The sequence below is a fragment of the Ursus maritimus genome, unplaced genomic scaffold (assembly GCF_017311325.1).
Source record: "Ursus maritimus isolate PB19 unplaced genomic scaffold, ASM1731132v1 scaffold_4, whole genome shotgun sequence".
NCBI classification, from domain to species: domain Eukaryota; kingdom Metazoa; phylum Chordata; class Mammalia; order Carnivora; family Ursidae; genus Ursus; species Ursus maritimus.
The window spans coordinates 75,844,317-75,862,405 of NW_024426552.1; the positions used below are offsets into that span (position 1 = coordinate 75,844,317).

The 18,089-nt window shown below is 40.6% G+C and overlaps 1 protein-coding gene across 16 annotated transcripts in view; it reads right to left on the minus strand.

The window, feature by feature from the left end:
• The window catches only part of LOC103676028 (LIM domain containing preferred translocation partner in lipoma), a 644,793-nt gene that overhangs the window by 488,781 nt on the left and 137,923 nt on the right, over positions 1 to 18,089 (minus strand). For 12 of the 16 annotated variants that reach the window (XM_040621467.1, XM_040621452.1, XM_040621459.1 and 9 more), the window contains one exon: positions 595 to 720. The exons of 3 other annotated variants lie outside the window; for them this stretch is intronic. The gene's annotated coding sequence lies outside the window, so the exon portion shown is untranslated. Of the gene's footprint in view, positions 1 to 594; positions 721 to 14,594; positions 14,649 to 18,089 lie in introns of all 16 variants that reach the window. One more of the 16 variants, XM_040621460.1, reaches the window with a different exon arrangement.

An 18,089-nucleotide genomic window follows, 5' to 3' on the forward strand; every position in this document is an offset into this window, starting at 1 on the left:
CCAGCATCCACCATCACTAGGTCAGTCTGACCAGTTTTTACTGAACAAAACAGATCACATAAAATATTATCATCAGCAAAAGCAGAGGCAAAGGGTAATTTTTATTGGACGACCTCCCTCCCATAGGAAAGAAAAAAGGGAAGGAGAGGATTTTAAAAGAGAAGAGGGAGGTGGGGGTCGTCCAGCGAGATGAATCCACTGTGACAGAAAAGAGAATGGGTGCGTGTGCAGTTACTTTTCCTGGGACTCTGAGCTAATCCAGGTGAAGAAGGAAGTGGCTACTTCAGCTCAAACTCCCTGAGTCTTTTTTCCCCCACCAAGCTGGAATTCTAAACCAGAAAATGAACAAGCACTGAANNTCTCGGGTCTTGGCAAAGACAAAACCTGTTCTGTTTAAAGAGCAGCAGTGGTCACTATGGAAAAGCGGGACAGAGGTCTGTGGTGCGGGGGTGAGCACAGAGTGGGGAAAATACAACAAGGGCTTCATAAGCAAAAAAAAAAAAAAAAAAAAAAAAGGAAATCTTCCAAATGAATTCAATACTTATATATATATTTGGCATCCCATATTCACAAAAGAAGTTCAGAAACATCTACCTGGAGATTCCTGAAACTGGCACAGGAAATCAAAAGAAGAGGAATTCACTAATGGCTGGTTCTTGTCCAAGCTCTGCCACTACCCAGTGCTGTGGTCCTGGTGAGGCCCCTTTCAGCTCTGCTCACCTAAAAAACAAAGGACACATTAGATCAGTGGTTCTCAGTGTCCATGGGGAGTGTTTTTCACAGTACTGATACCAGCACCAATGGTGCAAAAGCAATCAAGAGTGGGTAGAAATGGCCAGTCTTAACACGAATCAAGCAGTGGCACCAAATACACTGAGAGTCGTTGTGCTTTTCACCACCAGGTCCCCACAGGAAGGGGTAGAAGGGGCTAGTTTCATTTACAACTCCCCTCCATGCACTGACAGTGATTAATTTTATTAAATTCAATCCTTGAGCACACATCTTTTTAATATTACACGAGACAAAACAGAAAGTAGAAACAAAGACCTTCTGCTAAATGTGTGATCCTTGTGTGGTGTCTGATCACAAAGTAGACTGTTACCTCCAAACAAGAATGTATCAAACCACCTTTGGAGCACTTGAGAACCCAACAAATGACATGCTTACACTCTAACTAAAATGTCTCCCACATTATCGCTGTAAATGTCACAGTCATTACTAAATTATAAATAAATTGTTCTTGGCCACACACAAAAACAAAAACAAAGAGCTTCTGCCGAATCCCAAACTACCATGGTCATCGCCAAGAAACGCACTTGTGTGATTGTCTGAATCGAGAGCTAAACTAACAGCACTTTGCACGGAGCACCATTTTTATTGGAAAGAATGACTGACAAACTGTGGTCATTCAGACTTGGTGTTACCTGATACTGTCTCAAAAATAAACCAAGAGAATCCATCATTTCAAGGAAAACAATTAACAGAATTTGTTGCCAATGATAAAAATCAGTTTTAAAGTGAAAATTTGATGGGGTGCCTGGGTGGCTCAGTCATTAAGCATCTGCCTTCGGCTCAGGGCATGATCCCGGCGTTCTGGGATCAAGCCCCACATCAGGCTCCTCCGCTGAGAGCCTGCTTCTTCCTCTCCCACTCCCCCTGCTTGTGTTCCCTCTCCCACTGGCTGTCTCTCTCTCTGTCAAATAAATAAATAAAATCTTTAAAAAAAATAAAAATAAATAATAAATAAAAAAATAAAGTGAAAGTTTGAATGTCAAAAACCTTGCATCTACTATTATTGTATACTTGACATATTCCTAATAATTTTATAATAATATAATATATGATAATTATAAATAAATATAATATAATATAATATAATAATAATAAAATACCTTTTTGATGAAATCAGTGGTGATATTAATGAATGTGATTTTTTTGTTGTTGTTACAGAATGAAACTTGTCAACATTTGGAAGATACACATAACTCAGTGAGCCAGTATTTCCAAATGACCAATCTGTGGTGTTACACGGGGTGGAGATCCATCCAAAGTGAATATTAGACCAACGAATTTTAATATAACAGAGTATAAAGAAGTTGATTGATACAATTTCAGATCTCACATTAGGGAACCACCACTTGTCAAGTTTTGGTGTAGTATTAAAAAAGGAAATCCATAATTACATCTTTTCTACTTCTTTTCCCAATCCTTTATAAATTCTTTCTGGATTTTCTTCATAAATTTTAATCAAAGCGTATGTCGTGACAAATTGACATTTTTCTAACTATTTTTTGGGGGACAATGCATTTACTTTCATACAAACATTTTTCTTTAAAATCTTTTTTATTTCTGTTTTAATTTCTAAGATGAGTATCGTCAGCTATCACCCACATAAACAAAAGCTCATGTTGAAGAATGTAAACAGGTCCTGAGACCAAACCACAGCACTTGGATGGGACTCATGTATGCTCCCTGCCTGCCCAGTCCCAATCTCCTTTGCTTCGAAACCATCAGCGAAGACAGAGCAGCTCAGCAACGCCTTCAGACCCTGCTACCTGTTTACCGTTATGTAGTGGCCACGCCCGGAACATTTGGAAACACTGAAGTTCTGTACAACCTCACCATGGAGTAGGCCATTTGTTCAGAACAAATGTTTACTATGTGCCTTCCATGGGGCAGCACTGGTTAATAGGGCACTTAGATCAGAATCCACACTTCACTACTCTTTGGGGTACACTCTTGGTCAAAAGACAAAATCTCTCTACATCTGTTTCTTTAAAACGAAGTAAGAATGGCAATAGAGCTACATCACAAGGTTTACTGTGTAGTTGCACCGAAATGATCCATTAAATCCTTACTACAGGGGCGCCTGGGTGGCTCAGCCGTTAGGCATTTGCCTTTGGCTCAGGTCATGATCCCAGGGTCCTGGGATCGAGCCCCATGTCAGGGTCCCGATCAACAGGGAGTCTGCTTCTCCCTCTCCCTCTGCTATGCTCACGCTCTCTCACTCTCTTTCTCTCACCCTCAAATAAATAAATAAATGTATCCAACCCTACTACACACAATGCCTAGCATATAGTAAAAACTCCGAAATCTTACCCATTGTTATCACAACTAGGATGTCTCTTATTGTTTGCAATGTACATGAAAGAAAGAAAAACAATTTAACCATACAGTATAAGGGACTCAAAATCTATCTCACTTGCTGACACCTTCAGCTCCATGAAAATTCAGAGGTAAAAGTACCTAGGAGTCCTTACTTCTCACCCCCAAAGTGAAAACAATCTGTCTTTGGCCAGCAATGGAAACAGGGTTGTAAGAACGACCAGGCACTGCATAAGTTCCTCAAGCTCTTGTGGGGGAAGGAGCAAGGAGTGCATCCCCAACATCATTCTCCTAGCATTGGGGCGACAGGTCAAAGGACAGGGAGTGAGAAGCGGAACTTAGCTCCTGATCAGACAAGAGAGGGGACTTTCACTTTCCCTTCCCCCCGCCCCCGGCAAAAAGTCATGTTCATTTCATCTCTTTACCCCATGTAAAACCCAGCAGGAACAAGGCTGGGGAAAAATAAGGATGCTTGTCAATCCGAGGTCAAACCAAAAGAAAAAGAGATGCCCTCATACTGCTAAGAATAGATTGCATGTAGGAGAGAGGAGGTGCTTAATAAATTTCTTTCAATTAAAAATATAATCTGGAGGAACAGATACATGCACGCTTACCTACAATTTCTTTATAAAGATATAAGGGAATTAATCATTACACTAGTTATATTGGTGAGGCCCAATTTCATTTTTAAAGGAAAAAACATGATAGCGCCTTTATTTTACTTCATCAACTCTACATACAACCACTCAAGTGTCAGTATCTTACTAGCCTGATAAGACTTTAACTGCTGATTTAATAGAATGATGTAAGTTATGCTTCCAGAATAATGTATAGAAACGATTATGCCCCCTTAACAGCACTTGGATCTTCAATCAGGAAATTCAATTTTAGCTGCAAAACTATGTTTTGGCAAAAGTGCAATTGAACTCAGTGTACTTGTCACATTTCTAAATATACTCTGGTCACCATGACAACAAGGGAGACTGATGGATCGCTTAAAAGAGTACGGTATATTTAATTGTCAGCATTTTAAACTGACTCAGAAAAAATGCTGTGTGATAGGTCTACTCACCATGGTTACTGCCGGCTGAGCCCATAATAATAAAAGGCTCACATACGCACACCGACAGCGTGCGCGCAAAGAACGTAAAAGTCATAGGCCCTGTATTTCCAACCACGCTACGCACCAAACTTAAAGCTTTGGCAAGGACTTGTTCCCATTAAGGTGCCGTTCGAAAACCCCTCTCCCAGACTGTCAGAATCTACTTCTGTACCCAAGGTTGCGACAGCAAATCCCAACTCAGATTCCAACGCCTGTTCCCTGTCTTGAGACTAAAGATAAAGATGAACTTAAGGCTATTTTCTCCTAGAATAGGGAATGAGGGATTCTTTCTCTTTTCTTCCATGTAGGCTCATTCCCCAGTGATAACCTTCAGGGGTCCATACATCTCCGAAACAACCATTTCCTGAGCACCACCCTATGCCTATGCTGGGGTAACCTTCTACAGGCTGGTAACAGAGTGTGAACAAATAGATACCGTCCCCATATTTTGGGAGCTGACATCCTAAGACGAAGGGAAGACCAAGATAGAAACAAAGAATCCATTAAAGAGAATGAAATAATCCAAATGAACTGGTCCATTAGCGTGCACTCTGTACAGTGCCTAACACATAGTGAGCACTCAGCAAATCATCCCCATCATTGTTATAACTACGACAGCTCTTGCCCAAAGAGTTTGCAACGTACAAAAAGAAAGCAAAGGCATGGTAGCCATGCTTCCAGAGACCCTTAAGTGTTATACAGAACATAAAACAAGATAAAGGGAGAAAGAAATGGGTAGTGGAGAGGTGTGCTCCTTTAGCTACAGGCTAAGGAATACCTCTCCGAGGAGATGACATCTGTATTGAGCCTAGAATGAAGAGTCCAAACCAACCATATACAGAATCAGAAGAAGGTCAGGGGGGACCAAAACTGGCTTATACACAGGACAAGAGGGAAGTCAGTAAGGTCCTTACCTTACTGAGTAAAGTGACTGTGGAGTGGGAGATAAGGAAGTCCACCTCACCATGCCTTTGCAGGCCATAAGAAGGTCTTCTGAATGCTTCTAGATGCCATGGAAGCTACTGCATGGCAGGGTGAGATGTGATCCAATTAACTTTAGAAGATCTCCCCATGTCACCACATGGAGAAGAGAAACAAAGGGAAATCATAAAAGTATAGAGACCATTTCAGAGACTCTATTGTCATAGCGTAAGGGATGGTGACTTGGACTGAGTCACTATTCCCCTATTCTAGTGCCTTTCCACAGCCCCATGCTTACCCTCTCGACCCCCTCTTGCAAAAAAAGGTCTTAAAGCAACCAGAAACAGCAAACAGTCCAAAGGCAGAATGCTGGCTAAGCATGTACTCTGAGCGAATGAGGTGGATGGAGGCCCTACGGCATGGTGATGAACATGCCCCATGATTCAGCAGGTCTGGGGGGCACTCGAGATGCTGTATTTCCAGCAAGCGGGGAGGCTTGTTGGGGGTGCCACAGGCCCAGGAACCACACTTTAGAACTAGGAGAGCCTGGAGGCAGGAACACCAATGCAACAGGAGCCAGTGAGAGCTCGGCTTAGAGGAATAATAGGTGGAAATAGAGAAGAAGGGGAAAATCCCAGAGAGGTAGCAAAAAAAGATACAATCCAAGACTTGACAACAAATAACCCCTGAGTGAAAATAAAAACGATGATGATGGAATTGATCTTGAGCTTTCTTTAATTGCATTATTCACTGTGCAGATAGTTTCCATCTATCTAGTGCAAACAGCTTTCACAATGAGTACTGCCTGTGGCCACAGTCTATCCCTATGAGACAGGGCCAAGAAAATGATTGCGGTGACAGATAATAATAAGAACAATAACAACAACGATACCGATCTTTTATTGACCTGGCTTACTTGGTGCCAGGTGCATTACAGCGTGCGTGATCTCCAGTACGACAACAACCCTATTCCTATCTCACAGATGACAAGAGTGAAACTCAGAGACACTGTGTAGCTCACCCAGAGTCACTCCTGCTTCAGCTGGATTCAAACACAGGAACCAACCATAAAATCTGTTCCCTTCACCTCCATTTTGCCTAAGAGGTTGAGTCTATGGGAGATTCAGATGCCCACGTAGGGCATCCATCCTCAAAGTCAGGGTTTCCTTGGGCTCTGACTAACCTTCAAGACCACAAGTGGCAAAAGTTGATTCATGGACTCTAGGAGCTTAAGAGCGAAGTACGCAAGGTCAAGTGGCCGATCTGTGGCAGAACCGTGACTCATGTCATAGCTTCATAACACAAACGTAGCTTGAGTGTTTTTACACTCCTGCTCAGACTCTGTTCTGTACCCTTACTCCAGTGCTCTTCCATGGCCCCATCCGTCTCTTCCCAGCTTTATTCTGCTTTTGCTTTACAACTTTGTCTGCACAGAGAGTAACCGGCTCTCTACCCAGTGATGGTTTGGAGTGAGAAAGAGGCCCTTGTTTGTGAAGATGCATGGGGAACGGTAGTGGATATTGACAAGACATCAGTAGATAAGAAAGATGAGCTGAGACATTTCCCCAGCCCAGGAAGTGGGTAAGAAATGAGCCACAAGATCTTCCTTCTAATCACCCACACTGTGCTTTCCCAGGATGATTCACAGGTATGGCTCCACAGACCTGACAAAGGGGACCATCGTCAGGAAGATGAAAGGATGTTTTTATGCCTGCTCTCGCTTTTTTTTTATTTGTTCCTTCTTGAGTAATAACTATTAATTGTGCTATGCGGGCAGTGCAGAGATGAGTCTGCCGGGAAGCCAGCACAAATCCATCAAGGGCTTTTAGTCCGAGCTTTTTAGAAGCAATTGCTTACCACATTCTCCCTGCTCTTTTTCTCAAAGCTAGAATTAAAGTGGAATTTACCACACAGTTACCCAGTGCCCTCCTCTCCACCTCCAAAATGAAGACAGAAGATGGCTATTGGTCTATCACCAGCAAAATCACAAGACATGTGTGAAAAAACCAACTCAGTTAGTGTTTATAAAGCCTAAGTATTGGTCCCTAAAATAGGCACTCCCTTTACACTAACGTATGACAACCCCGGGAAGCAGGTATTATCCGATTTGGAGAGATGAAGAAATTAATGCTCAGAGATGACATGTTATCTGTCTAGAATCCAACAAGCAGAAAATAAGAGAGCCAGAAAGTAAAAACAGGCCTTCTGACTTCAAGGCCAATCCTTTCTCCACTCATTACAGCTGTCCTGTGCACGCCTCCAAGAGAACCCGTGATCCTCCATGTTGTTCTGCAGAAGAATGAAAGCTTCAAATATTTCTTAGAAATAGGGCTGTCTATAACCAAAAGTGCTCTTTCAAGAGGTCTTTTGTAGGAGTCATGAGCAACAAAGCCAGCGTAGACTCTATAAGGCTTGCCCCTGACCAAGGCGACATGGTATTGCTACAGCTGGATTCAGGAATCAGATTCTGCACCATGCCTAACATGGAATCATGGAAGCTCTTGAATTTCTCAGCACAGGGTTCTGACCAAATAACATCTAACAAAGACTGTCCCCTCACCCAGCCCCAGGGCTTGCACCAAAGAAGAAAGAATCAGGGGAGTGCCTATAATGGAAGACTGTAAGTCCCGGGTTCACACAGGCTCTGACTCATTATGAAGTAGAATAAAACAAACAAACAAACAAACAAACAAACAAACAAAGAAGAAAGGAAAAGAAAAGTTAATATAGTCCAAGCTTAAACTCATCTCTCATTATTATTCCCATACCCTCCATTGTATTGGTAGATGCTAGAAAGGATCAAACAGGAGGGAAAAGAAGAAGAACCCAAGCTTCAGGGCCGTGGATACACCATCTGAACAAGGTGAGGATTAATATGTGTAAGCAGCATCCTTTTCCGTCTCCCGTTCCCCAGAGGGGTGATGAGGTTAAGCATTTTGAAAAGATTCTTTATCATAAGCAGAGCTGACGGGGACACCTGATGAGAATGGTAATCAAATCAAGAAGTAAATAAACACTCGGATCAATGTTCTTTAATTCTGGTGGCTGACTTCAGAAAAAGGGTTGCCTTATAAAGGTAGATATTTCTCTCCTCCAACCATAAATACAGGGTAGCTTTGTAAGGTTTTCTCTTTTTTAAAAGTTATTTTGTTTCTCAACGAATGCCAGCTAACCACCTTCTATGTGCTAGTTAATATGTGGTTTTTGGGGGAAAGGATGGTAGAAAGAGAAAAGGACACAATCCCTATTTTCAAAGAGCTCCAAGTCTGGTACCTAAGGCCAAGCACAAAATGTTGTGATTTTTTTTTTTAAGTCAGCAAGTTATGTTCTCAATTATGAAAATACCAAATGTCAGATTCTTCTCCAGTCCAAGCAATAATGTAAAATGAGCCAATTCTTCTGAATCAGATTTTTTTAATGAAAATTATGACTGTTGAAGCTTTTCCTTTTAATGCCAACATTATTAGAACTCAGGGAAGAACACAAGGTCAATTTACTGTGTTCCATATTCTTCCCAGGCTCAAACCACCATCCAATAGAAATAAAATGTGAGCCACATACACAATTTTAAATGTTCCAGTAGGAATAGAAAAGAAAAATAAAGAAAAGAAAAGAAAAAGATTTATTTCACAAACATATATAAAATATTATCCTTTTAACTTGTTGCAGTGGACACATTTCAAGGGCTCAGTGGTCACATGTGGCTACCAGCCATCACACGGGATAACACGTCCCCAACGTCTCCTAAACCTTCACCTCCCAGTAAGTGAACAAAGCAAAACATTTGGTGGAGACAGAGAGACAAGTTTTACAATAGACATCAAGATACACAGATTCCCACAGGCAGACCCCACCCACCCAATATTGCCAATGATTTTCCTCAATCTTAAATCTCACGATCAAGAGATTGCGGGACACCACTGTTAGCAAATGTGTGTGTACATGAAGATGAAGAGAACCAAACAAGACCAACGATCACCACCAACAAAATGGCAACTTAGCCACTCCACCCACTGGGAAGCTACTTTTGGTCTGTGGATATGGAAGATTCTGTTCCCTCATCAAATGATAAAGAGCTCTCCCTCCATCACTCTTCATATTTCTTCCTTCATGACAGGAGAAGGGGTGCTTCTATCTGACTAGTAAATGGCTGGCATCCATGACACCATATTAATCAAGGGAAGGATCATCTCCAGAAGTCATTAGGAGGGATATAGGCGAGGTCCACCTCTCACTTCCTCCTGCTTTCCTTAGTGTTCCCCTTTCTGTTGGAGATTTGATTTCTAAAGCAGGCCCTGATGCCTGTGCTGTTCACTGGGTAAGAATACACTAAGCCAGCATTGTAGCTCAGGTCTCCCCTCAGGGAGGCCCCAGGGTTAACACAGAAGGACAGACTGGCAAACCCAAACACAGGCCTCGGGTCCACACCACATTTCCTAATTGAGCTGTGGGTGCTGCCTGCTTTGAGAGGGTTGGCCCTCCGTTGCAATGAAGCTAGTAGTTTGAAGACCAGTCAGCGATTGTCAGCACTAATTTGCAAGAGTGTCAGAGTGTTAATAGTCTCAGACAAATGGTCGTTAGTTAAAACCTAACAAAACAAAACTGATCACCAGGAAGGTGAACATCTCTGTAACAGGTCATCTCAGGTTAATATCATGTACTTCCTGATAGGAATCCAAAAGAAGGGCGCTTCGCCTGTATGGTGATCTTCCCCAGAATCCACAACCCCACTCTAATCATGAGAAAACATCAGATAAACTCAAACTGGGGGACATTCTACAAAATACCAGCCCAGTACACTTAGAAAGTATCAAGGTCATGAAAAACGAGAAAAGGTTGAGCAACAGTTATAGATAGGAAACCAAAAGGACACAATGAATACATGCAGAGAAGTATCCTGAACTGGACCATGGAAGAGACAAAGGGCATTAATGGAGAAACTGGAGAAATTCTAATGCACCTGCAGTTTAATTCACTTCGTCGTACCAACCATAATCTCTTGGCTTTGACAGGTGTATTTGCTTATGTAGGATACTACTATTCGGGAAGCTAGGGGAAGGCACACAGGGACTCTGTTACCAGTTACTATCGCTAGTGACTATTTTTGTAACTCACCAACAGCAACATGGTAAACATTACCTGGGATGAATACCCTAAGGCTGCTTCCAGCCAAACCAAAACTCTGTCAGGAAAAAAGAGCTGACAACACTGAACAACAAGAAAAGACATTACATAAAATGACTTCTCGCTTTGTATTGTTCTTATAATAAATTAAAAAGTAGTTCAAATGCATTTGATTAGTTAAAAGGTTCACTGGAAGCTAGGAATTAGCAAATTAAAGATATTTTTTAAATTATAAATAAAGGAATAGAATGAGAAAGGCCAACTTTGCCAAAAAAGAAATTATAATTGAAAAATTCACGTTTTTGCTAATTTAAAAATTTTTTATTTTATATTCGGACCAGCAATAGCTAGAGAATCATCTCCCCAAATCACGGTTGGAAGTCTCAGATATTATATTGGCTCTACGTTACTGAAAGGGAAAAAAAGGGGGCTTCTTCTCCATCTGTGCTGAGAAGAAAAAAAGTTCAGCTGACACATTCAGAGGGTTTTCAGAGATTCAGTGTGTCCAGACCTTTTAGTTCCCGTCCCACGTGTCAGTGAAACTATATAACCTAGCCTGGGAAAAATTATTTTCAAAAAAATCAAGATACTTTTTTTCCTCCCCAAATTCCTAAGTCAAGTTTTTCTTCAACTCAGTTTACTTGATTCAGCAAACCAATCAAAGATCAAAAAATAAGAAAAATTAAATTCTATTATCTTGCATAGATAGATATGTGGGTGGGTAGGTGGATGGATGGATGGATGGATGGATGGATGGATGGATGGACAGACGGACAAGCAAGAATAAAAGCTAAAGTTATCTGAGCCCAGTTTACAAGCTGAAGTCCTCTGTCTGCTAAAGGAAAGGGTCCTTTAAAAACATTTTACTCCTTCCTGAGCCCTCAACGCTATAACAAAAATACGAACATATTCGCCGAGTATTTTTTCTCATCCTACTTTTAGAAAAATGTTTGCCCTTCAACAAAGGTAGTGCAGGTTACAGAAGCCAAGACATGGGCATCAACATTTTTTGGATGAGGAAACAGCGAACCAGAAAGAGAAACAGAATTACCCAACTTGGCTCTTTCTTATCAGAACCCCTCTTAAATTCCTTAAATATTCCTTCAGACATTCAGACTTTACGTTAAAAAGCAGGGCCAAAAACAACTAAAAAAAAAAAAAAAAAAGGCAAGTACTGTGAACCAAGTACCCTGCTAAATAACAGAATGCAGAGACAAAAAATGCAAGGTTCTTCCTGGCCCTAGAGAGCTTTGAACTGCTTCCCTCTTTCTCGGAGGGCATCTGGTAGGCTTTCTTGGACACGGCCCTTCTGTGAGGACCCAGGTGCCCCTGCAGCCTCTCTATCTGCACACTTCTGACCCCCTACACTCCAGATACACAGGGTCCAAAGCCAGTGCCAGCATTTTTCTGATGCTCTTGTCACTGCTACGCCATGACCGCACTGTCACACTACCAGACTCTAGCCTCCAACTCTCCCACCTCTAATTTTGGCTCTTACTTCTCCATTGAGATTCCCAGTTCCTGGGATCCTCCCTTTTCCCCTGTGTCCCATCCCCTCATGGCAGCATTTTTCCTGGTTCGAGGTAGAGCCCATATACAATAACATTTCAGGCACGATTCTGGTCCTTTATCGGAACTACTTCCCAGCTCTCACACCTACACTGTTTGACTGCAGTATACTCCATAAAACCCTAAGAAGCTAAGATGCCAACAGTGCAAAAGATCTTGAATAACAACCCTCTCAATTTAAAGGGTGAAGTTAATTAAGCATTTCCTTATTCATGACCTCTTTCGACTCCCAGAACTCTAGTAAATTAGACACGACAGAACTGGATGCCCATTGAACAGAAGAGGAAGGAAAGGTGCAAAGAAGGGAAGTAATCTCTACCAAGGGTTCACAGGAAATTTGGGGTACTGCCACAACCTGAATCCAAATCTCCTCACATCTAGCCCAGGATACCTTCCATCACCCCATGCACCCGAGGCTCTAGGATCCCATGCCCAAAAAATGACACACCACTAATGGTGAGGACCAATCTTTACCCTGCACCAGAATTAAACTAGTATTTTTACTTGACTTCGAAAGGGGGAAATTTAAAAAAAAAAAAAAACTAAAAAAAGTTCTCCAACTGATTCTGGTAGAGACGATTAGCAGAAATATCTTGCAAAGAACGTGGGTGTCCTGGAAGACTCATCGCCGTCATCATTATAATTTCTAATCATGCTGCGTGGGCAGGTGTCCGTGTAGCAGAAACACCATTGGCACCCAGATTAGCAGTTTCATCGGGAGACTAGAAACTAAGTCTGCAATTCTTAGACCTCAAAGTCTGAATCACAGCTTTCCCCTCGGGGATCAGCAAATATGCAGTCTGTGCCTTAGCAAGGACTGTTGGGCCTGCCGCGGGAGGTAATCAAACACCAGGTCCATCCAAAAACACACTGTGAAGCAAGGTACGGGAAGCTTCCTGGGCGCCTGGAAATACCACAAGATTCAGAAACAGAAGGCCGGAGTTGTAGTCCCACATGATGGCTCCAATTCACTGAGTAACTTTGAATGAATCATTTGCCTTCTTTGCATTTTTTGTTTTCGTTCTCATCTGAAAATTGAGAGTTTTTGAACTATTGGTTTTCAAATGAGACATGGGATAAGATCAGGAAGGAAGGCAGCCAGCAGCACGGTTTTGGGCTTCCCCTGGCTCTACACCCTCCCCGCCAACAGCAGCACATCTGTTTTAATCATTTTACTTCTACAGTTGGGCTTTGCAGCTTCAACAAAAGCCAAACCCACAAAAATCATGGGCATGATGTCTGCTAACCCATAAGCTCTTAACATTCTGATTCTACTCAGATACGTTTTCTCCCAGGCTAATCTTTACAGAGATCTTTTTACCTAGTTTTACTTGATTGGGGGAAATTGTATTGGTAGACTTTAAAAATAAAGACACTGATCACGTACTCCGAAAATGTAGTGTGAAGCGTGTCAGTATTTTCTTATGCCTCCACATGGGCAGATACCTAGAGAGAATGGCCAAAGACAGCAGAGCAGAACTAGAGCATTAGGAGGCAACACACCACAAATCTCGTAATTATTCCACGGGGATTTATCTATTCCTACAAAACCAGTCCTTGAGCACCTGCTACGTGATAGGCATTATGGTAGCGTCGAAGTGAACAGACGCAGTCCCTGTCGCCAAGAGGCTTATTCTGATTGGATCTGGCCTTTTTTTATTGACATTAATAAAAAAGCAGAAATGAAAACAGGTGAATTAAGAGTCAAGCTTCAAACAATTAGAAACACAACAAAATAAACCTGGGCAAAGCAGAAGAACCACATTATTGACAATTTTAAAGAGAAAATGAAGAATGGTAGAGCCCATAAATAAGTGAAAGAGCTGTCTTCTAAATAAATAACAAACCTGAGTTAAACTAATCAAAAGAGGCATAGAGAAATAAAGCACAAAACCACAAAACTTTCAGTAATAACATGGAAATAACCCTAAACACAAAGGAAATGAAAATAATTGTATGAAATTATTGAACTCCATGCAAATCACGAAATAGGTGACTTTCCTAAAATACAATTAACAAAAGTAACCACAGAAGAGATATAAAAGCAAATTAGTCTAATTAGTACAGGAGAAATATAAAAAGTTGTCAAAGAGGAAACACCTCCACCCCTCCCAAAAAGGCACCAAGTCAAGGCAGTTTCACAGGGGAATTCTATCACATATTTAAGGAACAGATCATATAAGTGGTATTCAAACTATTTCAAAAAGAAACAAAGGAAAAGAAAGGCCTCCAAATTATTTTATGGTGATTTAAGCATAACTTTTATACTGGAATCTGGCAATGCAAATAAAGACATGTACCCACGCACACAATTTTCAAATAATCTCACTTAGGAAAATTGATGCAAAAAGCGTTAATAAATTATTAATCTCTAGATTCCAACAACACTAAAAATATAACACACAAACTATGACTAAGTGGATATTATTCCAGGAACACTAGCATGATTTCATGTTTGAAAAATGTATTTATATATTTCACCAAATTATGGAACAAAAGATAAAAATCTAAGACATTTTCTCAGCAAACAGAAAGGGAGACAACACATGATGATTTCCATAGCTCCTAAAAGGTATTAAACATTTAACAACCAGTCTCATTTTAAAAATAAAAGAACACTCTCAGAAGAGGGATGGATACTTTTTTAACACAATATATTTCCCAAACAAAGCCAAAATTACAATTAATGGGGAACACTGTAAATATAAGCATTCCCATTAAAGTCAGGAAAAAGAGAAAGACATTCAACATAACACTGCTAATTAATACTTACTTTTCTAGAGGGAGCAGATAATACAATCAGCAAAATCTGTAAGAGTAATAAAAACTAGAAAGAAAAAGGTAAAATACGGTCATTGTCAGATTATATGATTACTGAACTAGGAACTCAAAGAAAGTCACCTAAAACTTATTCAAATAATGGAGAATTCAGTAAAGGGACTGGCAGAAAATTGACATACTGATATCAAGAGGCTACGTACACACACATACAATCAGATGACATAACAATTCCATTAGCTAGAGAAAGCAAAAAATACCGAGGAAAATAAACTTATAAAAAATATGCACAGTCTACAAGAGGAAAACTTTAAGTGCTCCTGGTAACATAAAACAAGACTTCAACAAACGGAAAGGCAGTGTTCTAAGAAAGAGAAGTAACATGTTTACAATGCATAACGTAAATGAATAGTTTAGAGCAAGCCCCATGAAAATATCAACAGGATATTATTTTCAGAACTGAACAAGTGCATTCCAAAGTTCATGGGGAAACAAAGCACTAAAAGACAGAAAAATTTAGAAAAAGAGGAACTAATGAGATTGGAGTAGGCTCACCAGATAACAAAGCACATTACACAGGTGCAGTAATTGAAAGCACCAGGTGAAAATGGTGCATGAAGTGACACATGAGTGGAACAGAAGGTCCCCAAAATGATACGAGTTCCTAAGTATTAAATATTTAAGTAATTAAGGATCAAGAAATTTAATATATAATAAAGGTGGCTTTTCCAATCAGTGTGGAAAAGATGGACTACTCAATAAATAGTATTTGGATGGGTGGATAGAGAAAATATCAAAGTGGGAGGCACCTGGGTGGCTCAGTTGGTTAAGCATCCAACTCTTGATTTCAGCTCAGGCCATGATCTCAGGGTCCTAAGATCGAGCCCCTGCATCGGGCTCTGCACTGAGCACGGAGCCTGCTTGGGATTCTCTCCTCTCCCTCCACCCCTCCCTGCTCGTACTCTCTCTCTCTCTCAAACAAATAAATAAAATATTTTTTAAAAAAGAAAATATCAAAGTAGATCCCTACCTTACATCTTTTACCAAAATACAATTTCAGTGAATCTATGATGACAGAGATAGAGAAAGAGAGAGACAGAGGGTAGAAGAAAAAAACCATCAAATGAAAAACAAGTAAATTAAAGATATTTTTTTAAATAACCAAAGTGGAGAAGGCATTTCTAAGTGTTATACAAAACCCCAACACTATAAAACCAAAAGACTGAAGTGAGTATATAATTTTTAAAAAATTTTATATGCAGTTAAAAAGACAAGTGCAAAATCGTGGGGTGTTGAAACTCCTATCACACACCAAGGACTAATTTTTTTAACTGTAAAAAAATAAGCAAAAGTCCAACACTCCAATAGAAAAGGAGGCAAAGGAGAATTCACAAAAACAAAGGAAAAATGGTTATAGCCTATTTAAAATGATGTTAAAAGTCACTAACAGCAATAGAAATGCTAATTAAAACTACAAGATACCAGACATAAGATACTGATACAGAAATGATTATCTAGCTTTAGGATGATATGAAAAAAGCAAGATGCAAAATAATACGTGCAGTGTGCTCCCCTTTGTCTAAATATTCTATAAGCACAGAAATATAAAGGAATGTAAATACATATATATATTTGTTTATACCCAGCTTATTTCCAGAAGGAGATACAAGGAACCGATAACAGTGTTGGCCTCTGGGTAAGAAAAATAGACAGAATGAGACCCTGATAGGAGAAATATTTATTTTTCGTTATACCTCTGTTTTGTGACTTTTTAATTTTGCACTCTATTTTTGTGTTGCTTATTCAGTTATTTTTTACTTTTCTTTAAAGAAAGATTGGTCAACAATGCACCAATGAGAACATCGAATGCAGGGAAAGGGAGCCAGTTAGATAGACTGTCTGCAACCTTCCAGCTCTGCAATTTACGATGGCCTATCACAACGAGGATGACAAAGGCATTGGGGCTTGAAGTCTAATGCAGCTACTTAAAAGCCTTGACTTTGGGGAAGTTCTTTATTCTCACAGTGTCTCAGTTTCCACAGCTGTAAAACAGAAAGCTAAAATTTACATCTCAACAAGTTGCTGTCAAAATTAAGTCTGGTAACGTATATCAAGCACCTAATCCAAGGCCTGGCAAGGAATATACGTTCAAAATAATAGTAACTCTAGTGCCATTCTGCTCAACCACATACATTAAACCCAATACCCACCCTGCCTTCTGGCCTCTGCTTCCCGTCTCATTGCCAGAATACTCCAAGTCCCCATAAAGCAAGAGAAATAATGACCAATCCTAAACATCAGTCAGGAGAAGAACAAGAAAACATGTATCTAAACTCCCACATTGTGCTAAGGAACGAGCAGAGGATAGCTGTAGTTGGGGAACTGGTGAAAGAGATGAAAACTCAAGTCTATTGACCTCCATTATAGACTTTCCACCACAAAATTTCACGTGCTGGCAAGGAATGGGCCTCTTTCCTCAAGGCCAATGGCCCCTCGTTTTTCAAGGTTACCTTGTTTCCCCTCCAAGAGCTCCATGTTCACTCTAAGAGCACATCACTCCACTGGGCACCCCAGCCTCACTCCCTTGTGAGCATGGAGAGTTCCAGCAACCACAAGGCCTCATCTTCAGATTCTCAAACACACATCAGAGGACAAAAAGCACCCTGCTGTGTAACAAAAGGCCAACTTTCTTAGTCTTCCAAGAAGGGGGGGGATCCCTTGAATGAAGTACTCCATCCTGACAGAACAAAATGTGGCCCCTCTTTCTAGAACCTGATGACTTCACAATGGATGGAGAACGTGCATCCTGAGAGCACTGGGTTTTCTTCGCGGTGATGGTGGCGCTGAGGTTTTTGGGTGTTTATTTTGTTTTATTTTTCTTTCTTTCTGTGTTTGGTCTTTGAGAAAGATTCTATTATGGTGGCTATCAATTCTCATTTAAAGAAATAAGGACAATGGTATTAATAATGAAACAAAAGTACTTTTTACTCTCTGTGGTCTGCAAGTAGTTTCACATTTCACTCCGATAGAACTCCGTGTTTTACTAATGTGAAAGTGTGTGGTTTTGGCAATAGCAAAGTTCTTCTAATATTCAACTTTCTGTTGTTTCTTACTTACCATTTACAGTAAATGAATCCCAACTTTTTCCCCGTTGTCAAAATCAGCCCATCTTTAAAACAACCGGGCCACCTCAAACACAGTACTTTTCATGAATATCCCACAGGCATGAGCCTGTTTAGATCCTGTTTAGATCCAGATTAAACAATCTCCACCATGAAACCAAAATGCCCAAGCTTTGTCTTTGGACTCCACAGGACAGAACTGTTTTGGAGAAACACTGAAGAAAGCCCAGTCCTGCCTTTGCTTGTCTCCCCTTTTCCCCAGAGTCCTCTCAACCTTCATTTTGGGCTAAACCGGGACAGAGAAATCAGGGCTGGTCAGTCAGGAGAAGAGCCACCACTGTCACAGTTTCCTTCATCATTATCCTTAC